This window comes from Nycticebus coucang, chromosome X (assembly GCF_027406575.1).
Source record: "Nycticebus coucang isolate mNycCou1 chromosome X, mNycCou1.pri, whole genome shotgun sequence".
Classification (NCBI taxonomy): Eukaryota; Metazoa; Chordata; class Mammalia; order Primates; family Lorisidae; genus Nycticebus; species Nycticebus coucang.
Genome location: NC_069804.1, coordinates 94624394 through 94644289, shown reverse-complemented (window position 1 = coordinate 94644289; position 19896 = coordinate 94624394). Strand labels below are relative to the sequence as shown.

At 38.1% G+C, this 19896-nt stretch overlaps 1 pseudogene; it reads left to right on the top strand.

Moving 5' to 3' along the window:
• The first annotated feature begins 287 nt into the window (after positions 1–287).
• On the top strand, positions 288–509 carry LOC128578478 (ubiquitin-like protein 5; annotated as a pseudogene).
• The last annotated feature ends 19387 nt before the right edge of the window (positions 510–19896 follow it).

Genomic DNA, 19896 nt, shown 5'->3' with positions numbered 1-19896 from the left:
ATATTCATAAAGGATATTGATATATTTATTTAATTTGTTGTTGCTGCCATTGTGTTCTTTTTTGGCTTTGATTTCAAGATGATTTTTTGCTTCCTAAAATTAGTTGGCAACTGGTGTTGCTCTGAAAGGCTGAAGTAGAGATTGGACGTGCCTTCCATTGGTTTTCAAATGCATGGAGATTGCAGAAGAATCTCTCATGGTTTTAAAAATCTCATCCATCAGAGAGCTTCGGGCTGGAGCTTGTGGCATCTGCAGGTTAGAAGTTTGAGTTTGGAGTTCCAGCTGGGATGATTGAGGTTGTTTGCAACGACCCTCTGGGAAAGAAAGTCCGTGTTTAATGCAACACCAATGACACCATTGGGGACCTTAAGAAGCTGATTGCAGCCCAAACTGGCACCTGTTGGAACAAGACTGTCCTTAAAAAGTCCTACACGATTTTTAAGGACCACGTGTCTCTAGGGAACTATGAAAACCATTATGGGATGTACTTGGAGCTTTATTACCAATAGAGCAGACTTCCTTTCCCTGGCTCTACCATTCTTTCCTCCCACACTGGTATAGATGCTCGTTTTTAAAAATTCACATTGGAAAGGAGTCACCAATGGCCAGGAGAGAATATGCCCAAGTTTTATTGTGACTACTGTGATACATATCTCATCCATGACGCTCCATCTGTGAGAAAGATACACTGCAGTTGGAGGAAGCACAAAGAGAATGTGAGGGACTACTATCGGAAATTGGTTGGAAGAGCAGGCCCAGAGCCTGATTGACAAAACAACAGCTGCATTTCAACAAGGAAAATACCTCCTATTCCATTCTCTGCTCCTCCTCCTGCACCGGGGATGATTCCACTTCCCCCCAGTCTTCCGGTTCCTCCTCATCCTGGTATGATGCCAGCACCTCATGTATGGGGCCCTCCCATGATACTGATGATCCTCCTCCTGGGATGATATCAGAAGGACCTGCTTCTGGAATGAGGCCACCCATGAGAGGTCACATGCCAATGATGCCTGGGCCCCACTGGTTGGTGCCCACTGGTCCTGGAACGACTTGACCAGACAGATAAGTGTAGAGGGAAGTTTTCTTTATGTCAGTTTCATATTACTTGTTCTGTTTCACCAGGAGATTGTGGTGCTGTGACTCTGCGTGTTTTCTTGATAGCATGGTAAGGAAAACTTGCTCTTCTTTCCTATCAAAGACAGAATAGTTTTGAAGGGAAGAAGTAAACCCAAAAAGGGGGCAGTTTTCATTTGTATTGTGAAATGTGAAAATAAAACTGTTAAATATTTTAGTAAGAAAAGAAAAGAAAAGAAAAGATCACTTTAATGCGGAAGTCACTGGAAGTGAGGCTGTGCAAGTAGTGAAACCTGCTGAGTGGGAGCCTGCTGGGTGCTGTAGGCTGGCGGGCTGATGGTGTGGCAGATGAGGAGGAAGATCCTGCTTTTAAGGGATAAAATGAAGAAATTAGAGGATGTGCAGACAGGGTAAAAGACAGATAAATTCTTCTGAAGAATTGAGATGTATGATGTATGGCTTTGGATATGAAAAGAATCCTTATAGTAAGTTAGTAAATCTTCTTGAAGAATATCTACTGTGATAGAGTTCATTACTGAAATGACTCACAAGGCCTTGTCTATTGGCAGACAAGGTCAAGTACAAGTTGAAGATATCATCTTCTTGATTCAAAAGGACCCCGGAAAGTTTGCTAGGGTTAAAGACTTGTTTACTATAATGAAGAATTGAAATGGGCTAGAAAAGCATTTGATGAAGCAAACTATGGATCTTGACATCTTTTGTAGTTTCTGAAAATTCATTATGTTCTAGGGAAACTATATGTAAGAATTGGTATATTTTCTACAGTAAGGTTCTGATATCTACCCTCTCTCCTTATCTCTTCGGGGCTGGCTGTATTGATATGGACAAGATAAACCAAGTTTTTTGCTTTTGTTTTCATGGCTTTGATTTTTATAGTGATATTGGATTAATTGCCTGCCTTTATATGACCATGCTTGAATTACTATTGAGTTTTAATGACCACACTTAAGTTAAAGAACTTTTCAAATCATGTAGCTCTTTCTGACTGTTAACCGGGAATGAAATATTAATAGTGTTCATGTGTTAGGCATATTTGTGCCATTGTGAGCTATGCTGTAGGTGTTTAATATGTGAAATCTTTGAAAGTTTAAATATGTGCTTTACATATTCTTAAGTTTTTATATGAAAGTGGCCTGATATTATGGTAGTGAACATTTTTTTATGTTTCATTTAAAGGGATGATATAGGAAGATACCTTTTTTTGGTATAGATGTTTATCTGTTTTAAAAGCTGATTTCCTTTTTTTTTTTTCAGTTTTTGGGCGGGGATGGGTTTGAACCTGCCACCTCCAGTATATAGGGCCAGCACCCTTTGAGCCATAGGTGCTGCCCATGGCTGATTTCTTTTAATATTGTTTTATTCTGATAATAAGAATGATTTTATTTTCTTGGAGAAACAAAATTTCATGTGAATCTTCCACGTTGGAAAGATTTTTTGATTTAAGACTTTTGGGGGATTATAATATACTATTTGTTAAGTTTTGGGAGACGCTTCTAAAAAAATGTTTTCAGTAGCAAGAATGGCATTGCCTAAAAATTGAATGGCATTGATGGCAAAATAAGCACTTAGGGTAGTGTTTTATTTGCATATTTATAAGTACTTTTTCATTGTGTAAACATATACTTTATGAAAAATGTTTGCATCTGTGGAAACTACTTTATTTATTTATTTATTTATTTAGTTTTCTTATACAATGTTTACTTTTACCTTGTTATATTTTTATGTTGCATTTAGCACAAATCAAAATGATACAAAAATATGTTTAATTTGCTCAGAAAAGGGCCATGTGAAAAGAAAAATATTGGGTAAAATTTTACCAATAGAAAATTAGGATTTAGAGGGATGGATTTGAGTTACAGTCCCATGGAAATTCTTTTGTAATTCAGGGTATATGGGTTTTGTATGTATGTATGTTATCAAATTATTATTGTATTTAGCTTGAAATAAGGATTAAAATTGCATTAAAATAGATCCCTGAATATTGCTCTTTGTGAAACTTAACTTTTTGTGTGCCACTTAAAAATGTTACCCATAAATTCGTATTTGGGAAAATTTTTTGTTCTTAACCTGTTAATATTAAGGAATAAAGTATAAAATATTAAAAAAGGAATTATTTATAAACAACGGTGGAATAATATCTCTACAGTTATTTTTTGTCTTATAGAATTCAACTGTGAATGCATCTGCTTCAAGGCTTTTTTTTTCCTGTTGGAGAAGTTTTTATTACTACATTGACATCACTGCTCATAGTTGGTCTGTTCAGAAGTTCTATTTCTTAATTACTGAGTCTTGGGAGGTTGTGTGTTCCCAGGAATTCATCCATTTATTCTATTTCTAGTTTATGTGTGTAGATAGAGTTAAACCTCTGTAAGTTGACCACTGAAGGGCGTATAATAAACTGATAAACATAAAGTGGTAATCAACATAAAGAACTGGGCTGGCTGTACTGATATGGACATGTGGTTCATGTCTGTTATATAAAAATTGGTCAACTTGAGGAGGAGGTCAATGTAGGTATGTGGTCACTGTGGATGTTCTACTATATTTTCTTAATATTCACATATGATTTTTAGTATCTCTGTGGTGTCAGTTGTAATGTATCCTTTTTAATTTCTGATTGAGTTTATTTTGATCCTTTTTGTTCTACTCCTGGTTAAGCTAGCAAAAGATCTGATGATTTTGTTTATGTTTTCAAATAACACTCTTTCTGTTTCATTGGTACTTTATTTTAAATTTTAATTATCTGTACTCTAACCTTTGTTATTTATTTTATTCTGCTGGTTTTGGCTTTGGTTCTTCTTTTTCTAATACCTTGAGATGTGACATTACATAGTTAGATTGTGATATCTCTGTTTTGGCTTTTTGAGTTTTTCCCTTGTTTTGTTTCTGGTATAGGCATTTAAGGCTATGAATATTCCCCTGAGAAATGCTTTTGTTATATATTCTTATGTTGTGGCTATTAGGTGAGAGCACACAAAACCCCTCCCTCCTCTCTTCCCACTCCTTTCTCTCCCTCCACTCTCCTATCTTTCAACTCCCTCCTCCCCTTCCCCCAACTTAAATTAAATTGTCTTTTCCTTTTGTGTGATCATATATTAGTCATCTACTGGCTTCATATTGTTGCTGAATATGTTGGATATTTGCCTTTGCATTTTTGTGAGAAAGTTTTCCAACTATATCTAGGTTAATGCAAAAGATATAAAGTTATTTGTAATTTTTTTGGCTGATTCATATTCCATGGTATACATACACCACAGTTTATTAATTAATTCATTTGTTGATGGGCACTTGGATTAATTCCACATCTTGGCAATTGTAAACTGAACCATGATAAACAATCTAATGGAAATGTCTTTATAGTAATTTTTGTTTTCTTTTCTTCTGGGTAGATACCTAATAAAGGTTTGTGGGATCAACAGAAGGTCTATTTCAAGTTATTTGAGATTATTTATATTTCTTTCTAAAGAGGCTATATTTGTTTCCAATACAGTGAAACCGTAAAAATGTTCCCTCTCTCTTTATTTGTGCCAGTATCTATAGATTTGTTTTTGGCTCATATCACTTGGGGTAGGTGATATCATAGGGTGGTTTTCCTTTGCATTTCTCTGATGATTAGGGAATATTAGCATTTTTTTATGTTTTCTGTCTATTGTTTTTTTTTGTTTGTTTGTTTGTTTTGTTTTAAGACAGAGTCTCACTATGTTGCCCTCGGTAGAGTGCTGTGGCATCACAGCTCACAGAAACCTCAAACTCTTGGGCTTAAGCAATTCTATTACCTCAGCCTCCCAAGTAGCTGGGACTACAGGCACCTGCCACAAGGCCCAGCTATTCTTTTGTTACAGTTGTTCAGCTGGCCCACTGTGCTCCAGGCACTAAGCCTGATCTGCCTTCTTCATTGAAGGTTCTTATCATTTCCCATGCCCAGTAATTGATGGGATTATTTGCTCTTTTTTTGAGTTCTCTGTAGATTCTAGTTATCAACCCTTTCCACATTCATAATATGCAAATATATTTTTTCCATTCTGAAGGTTGTGTTTGATTTCATTGTTGTGTCCTTAGCTGTGCAAAAGCTTTTTAGCTTCAACAAGTATTATTTATTTATTTTTGTTGTTGTTGCCATTTGATCTCAAATAAACCAAATAAAAGCATACACTGGGGAAAAGAATCCCCATTAAATAAATGGTGTGAGGAGAATTGGATAACCACGTGTAAAACACTGAAACTGGATCCACACCTTCACCACTTACCATAGTTAATTCACTCTGGATGAAAGATTTAATCTAAGACAAAAAAATGATAAAAATCCTAGAAGAAAGTATGGGAAAAGCTCTTGATGGTATCAGCCTCAAGAAAGAGTTTATGAAGTCTCCATTGAAAATCACAACAAAGGGGGGAGGAGACAAGATGGCTGACTGAAGCCAGCTTTCCACTGAGGCTCCCATCCAGAAGGAGAGTTAAAGGACAAAAATTCAGCAAGTAACCTGGTGGATTTGAGCTGCACTAAGAGAGAAGGTTGTAGAACGCACATCAACCCCGCTGAGGTGAGCTGCGACCACAAGGATACAAACAAAAGGTACAAAATCCATCACCAAGCAGACGGGAGTCCCCTCCCCCATGGGAATGGCTCAGAGTGCCCCACAAACAACCATTCAGAGTTCAAAGGTCCTCCCACTACACTCCACAGGAGAGACCCCCTAAAAACTGGACCTACCTCCCCTACTAGGGTGCCATGGCGTCCTCCTGCCAGGCATAAAACTGTATAAACTGTATATAGTCTCTACCTGGAATTCTGAGCTCCCAGCGCTCCCCTTCACTCACACTGGGGTCTAGAGGCCAGTCCCGGTCGGTCAGTGGAGACGAGACTGCACCAGAGTGGCAGTTCCCTGAGGCACAGTGCGACAGCCGTCTTTTGGTGACAATACGGCCAGGCATAAAACTGTGTAAAGCTCTGTGTGTTCTCTGCCCACAACCCCAGGCTTCCAGCATTCCCTGCGCTCCCCTCTGCTGATGCTCCAAGGTCTGGAGGCCTGTCCCCCAGGGGTCTGGACTCTTGGGCGATTGTTCGAGGGGTGTAGACAGTGCTGGGCTGCAGCCTGTCGGTGCAGACTCTGGGGTATGGGAGCAGAGAGAGGATGGTTGGCTGGAGGGGAGCTACACCGGAGCGGCCGTTAACTAAGCCATAAAGCAGTGGCCCTCTTTTGCTAGCAATACGGCTCACTACTGAATATTCTTTTTTTTTTTTATTAAATCATAACTGTATACAATGATATGATTATGGGGCATCATACACTCACTTCATAAACCATTTGACACATTTTTATCACAGTGGTTAACATAGCCTTTCCGGCGTTATCTCAGTTACTGTGCCAAAACATTTACATTCTAGATTTACCAAGTTTCGCAAATACCCCTGTAATATGCACCACAGGTGTGATCCCACCGATTCCCCTCCCTCTACCCACCCCCCCTTTCCCACTTCCCCCTATTGTTAAGTTGTAGCTGGGTTATAGCTTTCATGTGAGAGTCCCAAATTAGTTTCATAGTAGGGCTGTGTACATTGGGTATTTTTTCTTCCATTCTTGGGATACTTTACTAAGAAGAATATGTTCCAGCTCCATCCATGTAAACATGAAAGAGGTAAAGTCTCCATCTTTCTTTAAGGCTGCATAGTATTCCATGGTATACATATACCACAATTTATTAATCCATTCGTGGATCGATGGGCACTTGGGCTTTTTCCATGACTTAGCTATTATGAATTGGGCTGCAATAAACATTCTGGTACAAATATCTTTGTTATGTTGTGATTTTTGGTCTTCTGGGTATATGCCCAGCAGAGGAATTACAGGATTGAAAGGCAGATCTATTTTTAGATCTCTGAGTGTTCTCCATATATCTTTCCAAAAGGAATGTATTAATTTGCATTCCCACCAGCAGTGCAGAAGTGTTCCCTTTTCTCCGCATCCACGCCAACATCTCTGGTCTTGAGATTTTGTGATATAGGCTAGTCTCATTGGAGTTAGATGATATCTCAAAGTAGTTTTGATTTGCATTTCTCTGATGATTAAAGATGATGAGCATTTTTTCATATGTCTGAAGGCCGTGCGCCTGTCTTCTTCAGAGAAGTTTCTCTTCAAATCCCTTGCCCAGCCTGCGATGGGATCCCTTGTTTTTTTCTTGCTGATGCGTTTGAGTTCTCTGTGGATTCTGGCTACCGAATATTCTGAAGCCACACCCCCTGTCTCCCTGGGCAACCAGAGACTCTGAGTTTGCCTGAGGCAACTCCAACTTGCAAACCAGGGAAACTCCCAGGGTGGGGCTGACCCAGAGGTCAGCTTTACACTAAACCTAAGACCCACGTGGCCCTCAGGGGATCGTCAGCCTATAGACAATACAGGAGCAAAGACAAGCTGATTTGGAGCTCAATTCAGCTTCTCTTCTGCAGGGGAACTGCAGAGTTGTTCTGTTCTGTTCTGTCAGTAACATCAATCAGGGGCGAGACTGGACCTGAGTGAAAACCCCTCAACCTTCATCAAGCGCCCGAGGTTGTCAGGCCTCACCTCCTCCTGCTGGAGAAAGGCAGAGCACAGTGGCCTGGCAGACTTCCTTGTGATTCAGGCAGGAACAAACCCTTGGAGTACCAATTCACTACAGGCAACTGGGTCAGCCAACTGCAGGGCTATCAGTGACTGGATGTGAAGTGGTGCAAGGTGGGGAAGGAGGGAGCAAACTTCCCAGACTGATTTATTGGCAGGGTGGCTTCTCCTGACTCCACGCAGCACTGGAGCAAGCCACACCAGAGTAGTCCCCAGACCCCTGTGATCCAGTTCCCAGAGACCTCTTAAACTCTCTCACCTGAGACAGGTGCAGACGGAGACAATTCATTTGAACCTTTTTGAACTGAACCAATTGCCTGAGGACAAATCAGGTGGTGCCCTGGGTGCACAGTGAAGGTTTGATTTTTCTTCTCCAATTGTTTGCCGGTGGGGGGCAGGGTGACTAAATTGCTGATATTTCTCCACAGATGAGACTTCAATCCAAAGTATCTGTTTCACTAGGGTGGAACAGAAACCAGATGAAAACAAGACAGAACCACTTAGCCCCACCACACCAGACAGGGCCCCAGTTTCTCAGGCCACAACACTGTACGGGCCCTCGACAAAGCTCCAGGGGAAAAAATCAGAGGGAGTAAAACAACCATGGGGCGGAATCAGCGGAAAAACTCTGGTAACATGAAAAACCAGAATAGATCAACCCCCCCCGCAAGGAAAGATATGGCAGATGCAATTTAAGATCCCATTCATAAACAACTGGCTGAGATGTCAGAAATCGAATTCACAATTTGGATTGCAGACAAGATCAACAAAGTGGAATTAGGAGTTCGAGGAGAAATTCAAAAGCTGTCTCAAGAATTTAACGAATTTAAAGACAAAACCACCAAAGACTTAGACACACTGAAGCAAGAATTTGCAGCCCTCAAAGATATGAAAAATACAGTAGAATTCCTCAACAACAGAATGGAGCAAGCAGAAGAAAGGATTTCTGACATCGAAGATAAAACCTTTGAACACTCCCAAACTCTCAAAGAGGAAGAGAAATGGAGAGCAAAAACGGATCACTCTTTCTGAGCACTCTGGGATAATTCGAAGAAGGCAAATATCCGAATCATAGGGGTTCCAGAAACAGATGAAGTGGCCTCGCTGGGCACAGAGGCTCTTCTGCATGAAATTATGAAAGAGAATTTTCCAGACATGCCTAGAAATTCTGAAATTCAGATAGCAGACAGCTTCAGAACCCCAGCACGACTCAACCCCAATAAGACATCCCACAGGCATATCATAATTAACTTCCCTAAAGTTAATATGAAGGAAAAAATCCTCAAAGCTGCCAGGAGAAAGAAAACAATTACCTTCAAAGGGAAGAATATTAGGATGACTGCAGATTTCTCTGCTGAAACTTTTCAAGCCAGAAGAGGGTGGTCACCGACTTTTAATCTCCTAAAGCAAAATAACTTTCAACCCAGGATCTTGTATCCAGCTAAACTGAGTTTCATTTATGATGGAGAAATTAAATACTTTAATGACATTCATATGTTGAAGAAATTTGCCATAACAAAACCAGCTCTTCAGTATATTCTCAGACCTATCCTCCATAATGACCAATCCAATCCTATAACACAAAAGTAAACTCACTCAGAAACTTTGGATCAAACTCCAATTTCCACACTGGCGAAAGTATTAAAAATGCCCACTGGACTTTTGAAAAACTCAATACCCAAAACTTCACCAGACTTATCAATATTCTCCATTAATGTGAATGGCTTAAACTGTCCTCTACAGAGGCATAGGTTAGCTGATTGGATACAAAAACTCAGGCCAGATATTTGTTGCATACAAGAGTCACATCTTAACTTAAAAGACAAATACAGACTCAGGGTGAAAGGATGGTCATCCATATTTCAGGCAAATGGTAATCAGAAAAAAGCAGGTGTTGCAATTTTATTTGCAGATACAATAGGCTTTAAACCAACAAAAGTAAGGAAGGACAAGAATGGTCACTTCATATTTGTTAAGGGTAATACTCAATAGGATGAGATCTCAATTATTAATATCTATGCAGCCAACCAGAATGCACCTCAATTTATAAGGGAAACTCTAACAGACATGAGCAACTTGATTTCCTCCAGCTCCATAATTGTCGGAGATTTCAACACTCCTCTGGCAGTGTTGGATCGATCCTCCAACAAGAAGCTGAGCAAAGAAATCTTAGATTTAAACTTAACCATCCAACATTTGGATTTAGCAGACATCTACAGAACATTTCATCCCAACAAAACTGAATACACATACTTCTCATCAGCCCACGGAACTTACTGCAAAATCAATCACATCTTAGGTCACAAGTCTAACCTTAGTAAATTTAAAGGAATAGAAATTATTCCATGCATCTTCTCGGACCACCATGAAATAAAACTTGAGCTGAGTAACAACAGGAATCTGCATACTCATACAAAAACATGGAAGGTAAATAACCTCATGCTTAATGATAGCTGGGTCAGAGATGAGATTAAGAAAGAAATCGCCAATTTTTTGGAACAAAACACCAATGAAGACACGAACTATCAGAACCTCTGGGACACCGCAAAGGCAGTTCTAAGAGGGAAATTTATTGCACTACAAGCCTTCCTCAAGAGAACGGAAAGAGAGGAAGTTAACAACTTAATGGGACATCTCAAGCAACTGCAAAAGGAAGAACATTCCAACCCCAAATCCAGTAGAAGAAAAGAAATAACCAAAATTAGAGCAGAACTAAATGAAATTGAAAACAAAAGAATAATACAACAGATCAATAAATAAAAAGCTGGTTTTTCGAAAAGGTCAATAAAATAGATAAACCTTTGGCCAACCTAATCAGGAAAAAAAGAGTAAAATCTCTAATCTCATCAATCAGAAACAACAAAGATGAAATAACAACAGACTCCTCAGAAATCAAAAAAATCCTTAATTAATATTACAAGAAACTTTATTCCCAGAAATATGAAAATCTGAAGGAAATTGACCAATACTTGAAGCACGTCACCTTCCAAGACTTAGCCAGAATCAAGTGGAAATATTGAACAAGCCCATATCAAGTTCGGAAATAGCATCAACCATACAAAGCCTCCCTAAAAAAAAGCCCAGGACCAGATGCTTTCACGTCTGAATTCTACCAAACCTTTAAAAAGGAATTAGTACCTATATTACTCAACCTGTTCCAAAATGTAGAAAAAGAAGGAAGACTACCCAATACGTTCTATGAAGCAAACATCACCCTGATCCCCAAACTAGGAAAAGACCCAACAAGAAAAGAATATTATAGACCGATATCACTAATGAATATAGATGCAAAAATATACAACAAGATCCTAACAAACAGAATCAAGCAACACATCAAAGAAATTATACATCATGACCAAGTCGGTTTTATCCCAGGATCTCAAGGCTGGTTCAATATACGTAAATCTATAAATGTAATCCAGCACATAAACCAATTAAAAAACAAAGACCACATGATTCTCTCAATTGATGCAGAAAAAGCTTTTGATAATATCCAGCATCCCTTCATGATCAGAACACTTAAGAAAATGGGTCTAGAAGGGACTTTTCTTAAACTGATAGAGGCCATCTACAGCAAACCCACAGCCAATATCATATTGAATGGAGTTAAATTGGAATAATTTCCACTCAGATCAGGAACCAGACAAGGCTGCCCATTGTCTCCATTGCACTTTAACATTGTAATGGAAGTTTTAGCCACAGCAATTAGGGAAGAAAAGGCGATCAAGGGTATCCACATAGGGTCAGAAGAGATCAAACTTTTGCTCTTCGCAGATGATATGATAGTATATCTGGAATACACTAGGGACTCTACTACAAAACTTTTAGAAGTAATCAAGGAATACAGCAGCGTCTCAGGTTACAAAATCAACATTCATAAATTGGTAGCCTTTATATATACCAACAACAGTCAAGTTGAAAAAGCAGTTAAGGACTCTATCCCATTCACAGTAGTGCCAAAGAAGATGAAATATTTGGGAATTTATCTAACAAAGGATGTGAAAGATCTCTATAAAGAGAACTATGAAACTCTAAGAAAAGAAATAGCTGAAAATATTAACAAATGGAAAAAAATACCATGCTCATGGCTGGGAAGAATCAATATTGTTAAAATGTCTATACTACCCAAATCAATATATAACCTCTGTCCCTTAATAGAGTTTCTCTACGAAGGACACACCAGAAATTTGTCATCGCCACCACCACAAAAATTGACATCAGTAATGTTAAAATCCCGAAGCATCTTACTGATGCTTATTTCAAGAAGAAGAAGCTCCGGAAGCCCAGACACCAGGGAGGTGAGATCTTCACCACAGAAAAAGAGAAATATGAGATAAAAGAACAGCGCAAGGTTGATCAAAAAGGTGTGGAGTCGCAAATTTTACCGAAGATCAAGGCTATTCCTCAGCTCCAGGGCTACCTGCGATGCGTGTTTGCCCTGACAAATGGAGCTTACCCTCATAAAATGGTGTTTTAAATTTCTTAAAGAGAACCTAATTAAACGGCTAACAGATAAAAAAAAAATATATATATATATATACAATTTCAATGCAATCCCTATTAAATCTCCACTGTCATACTTTAAAGATCTTGAAAAAAACAATACTTCGTTTTATATGGAATCAGAAAAAACCTCGAATAGCCAAGACATTAGTCAGAAATAAAAACAAAGCAGGAGGAATTACGCTACCAGACCTCAGACTATACTACAAATCGATAGTGATCAAAACAGCATGGTACTGGCACAAAAACAGAGAAGTAGATGTCTGGAACAGAATAGAGAACCAAGAGATGAATCCAGCTACTTACAGTTATTTAATCTTTGACAAGCCAATTAAAAACATTCAGTGGGGAAAAGATTCCCTATTTAACAAATAGTGCTGGGTGAACTGGCTGGCAACCTGTAGAAGACTGAAAGTGGACCCACACCTTTCACCATTAACTAAGATAGACTCTCACTGGATCAAAGATTTGAACTTAAGACATGAAACTATAAAAATACTAGAAGAGAGTGCAGGGAAAACCCTTGAAGAAATCGGGTTGGGCGAGTATTTTATGAGGAGGACCCCCCGGGCAATTGAAGCAGCTTCAAAAATACACTACTGGGACTTGATCAAACTAAAACGCTTCCTACAGCCAAGAACACAGTAAGTAAAGCAAGCAAACATCCCTCAGAATGGGAGAAGATATTTGCAGGTTATGTCTCTGACAAAGGTTTAATAACCAGAATCCACAGAGAACTCAAACGCATTAGCAAGAATAGAACAAGGGATCCCATCTCAGGCTGGGCAAGGGATTTGAAGAGAAACTTCTCTGAAGAAGACAGGCGCGCAGCCTTCAGACATATGAAAAATGCTCATCATCTTTAATCATCAGAGAAATGCAAATCAGAACTACTTTGAGATACCATCTAACTCCAGTGAGACTAGCCTATATCACAAAATCCCAAGACCAGAGATGTTGGCGCGGATGTGGAGAAAAGGGAACACTTTTGCACTGCTGGTGGGAATGCAAATTAATACATTCCTTTTGGAAAGAAATATGGAGAACACTTAGAGATCTAAAAATAGATCTGCCTTTCAATCCTGTAATCCCTCTACTGGGCATATACCCAGAAGACCAAAAAGCACATCATAACAAAGTTATTTGTACCAGAATGTTTATTGCAGCCTTGTTCATAATTGCTAAGTCATGGAAGAAGCCCAAGTGCCCATCGATCCATGAATGGATTAGTAAATTGTGGTATATGTACAGCATGGAATATTATGCAGCCTTAAAGAAAGATGGAGACTTTACCTCTTTCATGTTTACATGCATGGAGCTGGAACATATTCTTCTTAGTAAAGTATCTCAAGAATGGAAGAAAAACAACCCAATGTACTCAGCCCTACTATGAAACTAATTTAGGGTTTGCACATGAAAGCTATAACCCAGTTACAACCTAAGAAAAGGGGGAAGAGGGAAAGGGAGGGGAGGGAGGGAGGAGGTGGATAGAGGGAAGGGGATTGGTGGGATTACACCAGTGGTGCATCTTACAAGGGTGTATGTGAAACTTCGTACGCGGTCTGTAAATGTAGTGAATGATGCCCTATGATCATATCAATGTACACAGCTATGATTTAATAAAAAAAAATCAAAAAATTAAAAAAAAAAGAAAATCACAACAAAAAGAAATAAGTTCAAGGAATATTTTGCTTCCCATATTAATTTTATTATTGACCCAATAATTCTTCAGTAGACATTTGTTTAATTTTTACGAGTTTGTGTGAGTTTGAGTGTTTCTCTTGTGATTAATTTCTAGTTTTATTCTATTGTGGTCTGAGAAGATAAATCATATAATTTCAATTTTTTTTTAAATTTGTTGAGATATGTTTTTGGCCTAAAATATTATCAACTTTGTAGAATGTCCCACCTGCTTCTGAAAGGGAATTTGGGGGGCAGAATGTTCTGTAAATATCTGTTGCATGTGTTTAATTTATTGTCTAGTTTAAGTCCATGGTTTCTTTGTATCTTTTCTGCTTTGATGATTTGTCCAGCTCTGGCAGTGTTGTGTTGAAATCTCTAGACCTTAGAATTCTGCTGTTTATTTCATTTTTATGCTCTAGTAAAAATTTGTTTTATGTACCTCGGGGCTTTTGTGCTTAAACATATATTTAAGATTGTTATGTCTTCTTGTAGAATTGCTTCTTTTATCATTATTTAATGACCATTTTCCCTTTCTTTACATTTGGTGATTTAAAATCAATTTAATCTAATAATATAACAACTATACCTGCTCTCTTTTGCATGGAATCTTTTTCTATCCTTTCACAGAAAGCCTGTGTTCATCTCTATGTTTTGTATGTGCATCTCTATGCTTTTTGGAGACCACAGAGTCTTCTCTTGTGATTTTTTATTTATTCAGCTAGCCTGTGTCCTTTGAAAGGAACATTCAGACATTTAACATTGAGTGATAGAATTGATATGTGGGAAGGTTATCTGTTCAACATGTTGGGTAGTACCCTATTCTGTTGTTTGTCTAATTGTGCTATTGTTTTATAACAATTGTGTGTTTTAGGGTTTTTCTTGAGTGATTTTACACTGGTGTGTATCTATTGTGTTAAATTGTATGTGATGAATTTCTGAGTATTTTCTGCAGGGTATATGCTATCTGGATATTTTTCATCAGTATTTACTTGTCTGGGAAACAATTTCTCTATCAATTGTGAAACAAAGTTTTACAGGATACAAAATTCTATGTTGCCTATTGTTCTTTTTAAAAGATTGTAGATGGATCACAATCTTTATAGGTATGTATGATTTTTTTTCTGAGAAGTCTGAAGTTAGCCTGATGAGATTTTCTTTGTCAATTAGTTTTGCTTTTATTTTGCTGCTTGCATAATTTTCTCATTTATTTCAACTTTAGCCAGGTTGATTACTGTGTGTCTTTGATATGATTTATTTTCTACAAATCCTCCCCCTGTTAAATCACCTTTGTTTATCTGTATGTCTGAACTTCTGGTGATACTAGGAAAGATTTTCTCAGTAATTATGTCAAATAGATTTTTCTATATTTTAAGCTCTTTCTTCTTCTCCTTCAAGGATACCTATAATTAGTATGTTAGCTTCATGTAGTTTCATATCTCTCTGGGTAATTTCTCATTCTTTATTTTTTGGTATGCTTTCTAAAATGACTCAGTCAAGGGCCTTGCTTTCAAACTCTGAGATTCTATCTTCTCCTTGGTTTAGTCTGTTGTTGAAGGTTTCTGTTGTGTCTTGACATTTCCCAAATGTCTCTTTCATTTCTTTAAGTTCTATCATATTCTCTCTTATGCTGTCTAGCTCCTTAACAAGTTTCTCAATAACTTTCTAAAATATAAATTTGCGTTATTTTTGTGAGTTTTCAACATTTTCTTCATTTCCATTCATATTGTTTGCTACCCATATTCTGAATTATATTTCTGTCATTTTGGTAATTTTCTTATTTTTGGAGACCATTGTTATCCCATTCAGGTGTCTATCTGTTTTTATTTAATACTTCCAACTTTTTATTTCTGGCTTCTTGTCATTTTCTTTATCTTCTTTCAGCTATGCTATGAGCTAATAGGGTTGCAAGACACCTATGCTACTTTCCTGGGAATTTTTTTGTTTAGTTTGGGGAAGTAGAGAACACTAGATGGAGGCTTTGTGTTCTACTCTGAAGTGTTTACCCCTAAGGGGGGTTCCAGGAACCTGGGGAGCCTGTAGATCATCTGTTCTGTTGTGACCAATTCCCTCATGATTGCCTCAGATTAATGCAGTGCTAAATAAACTTTGTGTGGAGTGCTGGGTTATTACTCAGCTTGTTGTTGGATGTTTGTGTTGGAGGCTGGATTACACCCTCTCATGGAGCCTGTTATTGTGGGGGCTTGCTGTACACAGGGTCACAAAGTGGGGGTTCACATATGGGTGAGCCTACCTAGGCAGTGTTCATGAGTGAATTGGTCACTGTAGTGTGGGCATTTTCATGGACCAGGTCAAGGAGTAATGATTGTTCAAGGCTTGGGGGGAGTGTCTGGTGAAGAATTGGAACTATTGGTGGTTCTGTCATCCAAGCAGCAGTGGTGGAGGCTCAGAGGTGGGACCAGGAGACCCAGGCATAACTCTAGAATCCCTGGGGTGATGTCACAGTCTCAGCCATGGCCCTGGAGACTCAAGGATAGAACCTCTAGCTTGAGTATAACAAGAGCCTTAGAGCCAGATAAGAGAATCATGGTGACAGACCTGCCTATATAGATAGGGGCTGTTGTTCCAGTGAGGAGACTGCTGAAATCCACTAACACAGGCAGGGGTTTGTCTCAATAGCCCTGGGAAAATGGAGGAGGTCCGGGGTTGATGAATGCCTGACATTTCCCCGCCCCCCATATGTCCCATTAAGGTTGTCATCTAAGGCTTCCCAGGTAGTGCCTCTGGCATATGATGGTCCTATTCTTACATCCACCATGAAGGGAGGATGCTTCCCTCCCAGTCACAGGATATTACACAGGGAGCATATGTTCTATGTCCTCCCTTTCCATTGTGGTGAAGGTGATATGAAAGATGGAAAACTAAGTCGCATGCAAACCTGGTGCTGTGCACCTAAGCATGCATTATGGCATCAGCTGCAACCACCTGTGATGGCCAACCAACAAATGTCTGCTGAACCTTCCTTTCAGTACAATTATTTTGCACAGGCTCTAAGCAGGTCCATGATCAGCCTAGAAGTGTGCAATGGAGGAGGGGGTTTCCTCACAGATGAAACTGCCTGTCACTTTGACTCATCCCATAAAATCAGTGCCCCTTTATGGTAAAATGATTTTTTTTCTTCTGGGAGGATACCTAGTAATGACATTGAGGGGTCAAATTGTTGTTCTAGTTTTGGCTCTTTGCAGATTCTCCATACTTTTTTCCATAAAGACTGTATTGGTTTGCAATACCACCAAGAATGTATAAGTGTTCCCATCTCTCTGCTTCCCCACCAGCATCTAAAGCTTTAGGATATTGCGATATGGGCTGTTCTGACTGGTGTTAGTGATATTTCAAAGTTGTTTTGATTTGCATCTCTCTGATCATTAGGAAAGATCAGCATTTTTTCTTTCTTTTTTTTTTTTTTTGTAGAGACAGAGTCTCACCTTATGGCCCTCGGCAGAGTGCCGTGGCCTCACACAGCTCACAGCAACCTCCAACTCCTGGGCTTAAGCGACTCTCCTACCTCAGCCTCCCGAGTAGCTGGGACTACAGGCGCCTGCCACAACGCCCGGCTATTTTTTGGTTGCAGTTTGGCCGGGGCCGGGTTTGAACCCGCCACCCTTGGTATATGGGGCCGGCGCCCTACCGACTGAGCCACAGGCGCCGCCCAGATCAGCATTTTTTCATGTATTTATTGGCCATTTGTCTGTCTTTTTGAGCAAAGATTCTGTTTACATCACTTACCCATTGATTGACGTCATTTGCTCTTTTCTGGTTTATTTTCCTGTGTTCTGTGTATATTCTTATTACTACCCCTTTGTGCAACTTGGAACATACAAATATCTTCTTACATTCTTGAGGTTGTCTTCTTGCAACATTGATTGTGCCTCTGTCCATGCAGAATTTGTGTTTTAATTTTATCAGGTCCCATTTATTTATTTTTATTGTTGCTGAAATTTCCTCTAGTTTTTTTTTTTTTTTTATCATTTCATGTCTTAGATGAAAATATTTTATCCAGCAGGGTAAAAGTATCCCTGTAGTGTTTTTTGTAAGTTGTGAGAGGAGCGTGCAAATGTTTATAGTACCTCAATTCACAATTGCAAAGATGTAGAAACAACCCAAGTATCCATGAATGGATTAATAAACTGTGGTATATGAATACCATGGAATACTATTCAGCCATAAAAATGATAGAGTTTTTGCAACTTATATATTTACCTGGATAGATGTGAAGAACATTCTTCTAAGTAAAGCATGTCAAGAATGGAAAAGCAGGCCAGATATGGTGCCTGATACCTGTAATTCTAGCATTCTGGGATGCCAAGAAAGATGGATTTCATGAACTCAGGAGTTTGAGCCCAGCCTGAGCAACAACAAGAACCCATCTCTACTAAAATAGAAAAGCTAGTTGATAATAATTAGGGTAAAATTCAAGTATCTATCAATTGTATATACAAACATTAAAGTGTAGTATAGTAAAATAGAACAATGAAACAATGAAAATGAACAGAGCACAGCTACATGCAACAATGTTGATGAATCTCACAAACATAATGTTAAGAGAGTAGATGCAAAAATATATATTTTATAGTAGTATATAATATTTAAGTATATAGGGAATAATGACCATACCCTAATTTTTACTTACAGGCTACTAAAAATATGATTATATGTTAATTCATGAAGCTATGCATTTTTATTTTTAATTGAGAAATAATTCGTGTACCCCCAAATTTATCATTTCAAATTGTACAATTCAGTGTTTTTTAAATCCATACATCTGATTTTTTAATTTTTTTTATTTTCTTTATACATGTACATGTGTTTATTTGGTTTCCACTTTTTGCCTTTGCAAAATTAAAGAGGCTTAAAATTTAATAACAATAACAATATTTAAGATAAGGACTGGAAACAAAAACCACATAAAGAACAAACAAAGAGAAATATAATCAGTGAAGAAATCAGATTATTGCTGCAACGAAAGAGTGAGCAATAATAATAATAATAACTCAAAGAAAGTAACATTTACATTGTCAGATAAAAGTACGTATCATAGAATGCTTTGACTCTGAGGTTCAGAATGGAGTCACCAGTTAATTTATTTGTTGCTTTCCAAAGTTTCAAAAAATAGAACATATTTATTTTTATAAATAAAAATAGAAGATAATTCAAAAAACAGATCATTCCAAATCTTATAGACAATAAAAAAAGAAATAATTCAAAATCTTTCTACTTCATCTGCATATACCTGATATTAAAATTGGAAAAAATATTATAAAGGGAAATTACAAACATACTTTACTTCTAAATGAGGATGCAATATCCTAAATAACATATTAACAAGTTGAATTAAAAATTATTGTTCAAATAATGTACTTTGGTAAAATTAAATCCAATTGATGTGAGAATTTGTCACTATTTTCTTTTCTTTTTTATTGCTTTCCCTCACTGCTCCCTCCTTCTCTCTCTGTCTGCTCTCCCCTTCCTCTACCCACACCATGTCATTAATTGTCAGTAATTGTCCTCATATCAAAGTTGAATACATAGGATTCATGCTTCTCCATTCCTATGATGCTTCACTAAGAATAATGTGTTCAATCTCTATCCAGGTTAATACAAATGCTGCAAAATCTCCATTTTTTAATGGCTGAATAGTATTCCATAGTATACATATACCACAGCTTGCCAATCCATTGCTGGGTTGAGGAGCACTTAGGTTGTTTCTACATTTTAGTGATTGTAAACTGAGCTGCCATAAACAGTCTAGTACAAGTGTCTTTATAATAAAAGGGGTTTTTTTGTTTGTTTGTTTGTTTTTTTCCTTCTGGACAGATGCCCACTAGTGGGATTGCAGGATCAAACAGGAGGTCTAGGTTGAGTTCTTTGAGGTTTCTCCATACTTCCTTCCAAAAATATTGTATTAGTTTGCAGTCCCGCCAACAATGTAAAAGTGTTCCTTTCGCTCTACATCCACGCCAGCATCTGCAGTATTGAGATTTTGTGCTATGGGCCATTCTCG